This window comes from Buceros rhinoceros, unplaced genomic scaffold (assembly GCF_000710305.1).
Source record: "Buceros rhinoceros silvestris isolate BGI_N320 unplaced genomic scaffold, ASM71030v1 scaffold3174, whole genome shotgun sequence".
Lineage (NCBI taxonomy): Eukaryota > Metazoa > Chordata > Aves > Bucerotiformes > Bucerotidae > Buceros > Buceros rhinoceros.
The window spans coordinates 468-5051 of NW_010409854.1; positions in this window are offsets into that span (position 1 = coordinate 468).

Consider the following 4584-nt stretch of genomic DNA (forward strand, 5'->3'; position numbering starts at 1 on the left):
TCACCACTGCAGATTGGGTTTTGCTGTTGCTACCAACTGCCGGCTAACCCTCGCTTTCCCAAAACCCTCACTATCTCACTGGTTTTCCTTTGTATTTAATATATCCCTGTTTGTAGTGTTATTAAAGTTTGTTTCAGTTTTCCAAAAAGCATTTTAGAGGTCTCACTAATTCTTTTCTCCCTTCCCCTATCTCTGGTGGGATAGGGAAGGGTATTGTCGTCATCGCACCTGGCTCACCTCGGCCAACCGTTGACAGAGAGTAGGAAGTGTAAGCAACAGGTGACCCTCTACTTGAGGGAAGGCTCTGCAGAGGGGTCTGGACAGGCTGGATTGATGGGTTGAGGCCAATAGTATGAAATTCTCTAAGACTAATTGCTGGGTCCTGCACTTGGGCCACAACAAACCCCTACAGGCTTGGGGTAGAGCGGCTGGGCGAGGGGCCCCGGGTCAGGAGGCTCCGCAGAGTGATCTGGACAGGCTGGATCAATTGGCTGAGGCCAATGGTGTGAAATTCAACAAGGCCAAGCGCCGGGTCCTGCACTTGGGCCACAACAACCCCCTGCAGCGTTACAGGCGTGGGGAACAGCAGCTGGAAAGCTGCCCAGAGGAAAAGGACCTGGGGGTGTTGGTCGACAGCTGATTGAACATGAGCCAGCAGTGTGCCCAGGTGGCCAAGAAGGCCAACAGCATCCTGGCTTTTATCAGGAATAGTGTGGCCAGCAGGAGCAGGGAAGTGATTGTTCCCCTGCACTCAGCACTGGTGAGGCCACACCTTGAGTCCAGTTTTGGGTCCCTCACTATGAGAAGGACATTGAGGTGCTGGAGCCTGTCCAGAGAAGGTCAATGAAGGTGGTGAAGGATCTAAAGCACAAGTCTTACGAGGAGCAGCTGAGGGACCTGGGGTTGTTTAGTCTAGAGAAAAGGAAACTTGGTAGACCTCATCATTCTCCACAAGCAACTGAAAGAAGGTTGTAGTGAGGCTGGGGTCAGCCATGTAGCAAGTGACAGGATGAGAGGAAATGGCTTCAAGTTGTGCCAGGGGAAATTTAGGTTGGATATTAGGAAAAATTTCTTTACAGAGAGGGTAGTCAAGCACTGGAACAGTCTGCCCAGGGAGGTGGTGGAGTCCCCATCCCTGGAGGTGTTTAACAGCTGTGTGAATGTGGTGCTGAGGGACATGGTTTAGGGACCCTGGCACTGCAGGGTGAACAGTTGGACTCGATGATCTTAAAGGTCTCTTCTAACCAAGTGATTTTGTGATTATAAGCAAATTTATAGCATGAAGAGATACTAATATCAGAGAGAAGAATAAATAGGGCAACAATTCTCTTCTGTTTTGCCTTTGCCTTTTCACAAAAGTTGAATGACAGAGGATTTAGTTCAGTTTTCAGCAGTCTCACTAAGGCGGCTATTTGGAGTCACTGACTTTCTGTTCATCTTGATGGCATTAACAAGCCCTAATTTATGAGAAAGAAAGGTACTTTCCTCTCCAAGCAATGGCACTCTACTTCTTGGCAGCGCTGGCCCTCTTGTTCACATCGTAAGGGAGATCACAGAATATCTCAGCCAAACACATCTCAAGTGCACCAACTGCTCTTTTTTTGTCAAAAGAGAAAGGATTTGTCTGTTTGCTTGGTGGGAAAGGGGAAAGAAAAGGAGAAGAGAGATCAGCTTGGATTTTTGTTCTCTCCAAAGGGGCTCATTACTAGTGTAGCTTGACACACAGCAGAAACTAAGCAATTTTCAAAGTTTGAGGGACGTGTTTTCTACAGAACTTGTGTTAGATATTAATTTAGCCCAGGTTGTCCAAGCACAGACTCTTACCTAAAAGCAGATTGAGAATTTGGCCATCCAGCCAATAAGCTAAAAACACAGAGATTTAAGTCATTGTGACTTTGGACAGTACTAATCCAAGTAATACAACTCATAAACAGATTTAGATCAGGCATCAGAATTAATGATTTCTCTCAATGTACAAGACAGATTTTGCTCTTCACAGATGTCACTTTTAAAATACAATCAAATTTGAAGATTAAAAAAGGTGAGGCAGGAGACAGATCAGCTTGCCTCTGAAATTCACAAGACCGAAACCTGGAATTGAAGTATTCTAGCTGCAGTTCACAGTCTCCCGGAATCAATAGGAGGTTTCCCATTGCAGTATGAAGACTGAATAATGTAGTTGGTATCAGCTTTTGGTTGTTGTTATGCCAGAGCACTCAGTAAGGTGTTTCCACACATTATTTGGGCCATCCAGGCAATAATGAATTTTCAGATGGCAGACATCCCTTCATCCTCAAGAAACTGAAAGTCTTTATCTTTCCTTACATGTAGAGCAGATTTATAATCTCGGGTCCTGGAATTATCCTGGGATGTGTGTTTGCAGACCTGAACTTCCTTTATCTCCAAGATATGAAGTTAAATGTTCTTTTTAGAATGAAATTGTTCTTTTAGTATGCAATGTTAATAATTTTGCATTTATCTTCATAATAGGAATATGAGTACAAATAGAAACTAATCAGGATGGTGTTAATTACAGAACTTTAAAATAATGCCCTGCTAACCTGAAGTACTGGTATATCTAGCATGCTGATTTTTGTCATGTACACCACGAAGTGAGGGATCTTCCAAAATTCTGTGTAAGCAGGCATGAATCCAAAGGCCACCACTTCTGGCTTGCAGGTTGGTTATGAATGTAGAAATTATAATCTAGATTCCACACTAGCCCAAGTGTGTATGAATAAAGGTCCCCTCTGGACAATGCTTACCTTACAGCCTTCATACTCATCCCGGTGACTTTGAGATGTGACAGACACAACTTCCAAACAACATGGAAAAGCAGTTTCATCACGTGCCAGTGAAAATACTGGGTTAAGCCTATTCTACTTTGATCCTAGAACATGCTACATTATTGGCTACCAGACAGAAAGATTTTTTTTTTTATAACAGCTATCATACTCAGGTTCTGTATCAGAAAATATTCAGGAAACACATGGGTAATTTGCACTACCAGTGGAGAAAGCATCTCCAGTATTTTCTCCTTCATAGAGCAGAAGATGCTATGTAGCCAGATTAGATCATACTAAGCACGTACTGTTTTTGTGGTGCCAACAGACTACATGAGTTGGTTGGTTACAGAGAGCCATGGTCACCCAAGAATTAGCCAACATGGTGGCCTGGAGTAGTCTAGATTTAATTTCAGCTAAGCACTTTGAAGCACTAACTTTGCAGATGCATCTCACTGCTTACCCTAGGGGTCAGAGAGAGAGAAACTGTAGGAGTTTTGCTAGTCTGTCAGTATGCTTTGTGAGATCCACCAGCTTCAGCACTGTCCCAGATTGCACACCTTCTGTCTAGCAGCAGGCAGTGTAAGCGTGATCATTATCCTATCGGAGTTTCTTGCAGAAACTGTCAAATAAGTGTCTCTTCCCCAAAGAAAGCTTGATTCTCCATTATTGTGGTTGCAGCCAAGTTCTTTGATTGCCGATGGGAACAAATGCCTGACACGGCGTTGCATCTGACAAGTTAGCTGGAGGCAAGACAAGAAGGGTCTCAGGTTGTTTCTACTTTAGGAAATGTCTGTTTCTCAAGAGAATGAGATAGGAAAAATGGTCTCTCGGCCTTTCCCAAAGACAAAAAGAGTTCAGTGCAAGTAGGCATTGTGGTAATCAAGGAACCAAATTATATAATCTAATTAACAGGTTTATAGCTAGAAGTTAAGAATCTTGGACTTCCTCTGTACCATTATATGAAACAACTTCAGCATTGCTCCAGATATAGCTCCTCTGGCAGTAAATTCAGTAAACCAATCACTTTGTAAGTTTGTAAGTTTTAATAAGCAAAATATCTGGCAGATTAGATACAGGGATGCTCTCTATATACTTGCAAGAACTTTGCTGATTGATTGTTTTTATTACAATCATTCTGGGCAGTCCCGGACACAAGTTGAATATATAAATACTAGACTAATTCCAGAAAAAAGGAATATGTTTTTGTTTTACTCCCCTAGCTTAACCAGTGATCTGCTAGGTATCCAGGGCTTAGTTTTCCAATAGGAAAGCGACACATGAAATACCAGTCAATTTTGTCAAAAGGTTTCATATGTGGGCCTGAAAGGTATTTGCAAGTTCTTTGATGCCATGTTTTGTTAGAACCTCCAACCTTAGTATTAACTCAAAGCACTTACAGAATACAGGCGGAAAACTGAAAAATCAGATAAAAAAACCTCTGCAGCAGACTTTGTGGGAGGCTGATGCAAGGAGACTTCAGGTTTCAGGTTCATGTCCTTAAGGATAGCGAACTGAAGAGAGCTAGAAGGAAACACAGTTTTTTTCTGGGTATATGCCACAAGGCTCAGTCACCCCAGAAAGCTCAGCAACACCTTATCAAGTATTCAGTTAGAAACAAATGTTTGTAAGCTGAACAGAAGTGATAGATTGCTTTAGAAACGCTTCGCAATCCTTCCCTCAGAGATCCTTTTGTTTCCTAACCTGCTTTATCTGGTACAAGAGGAGGTGATCGAGATGGTTGTGACGGTGAAATGCAGCGGCGATGCTGCAGAGCAAGCAGCCGTGAGAGGCTGCTGGC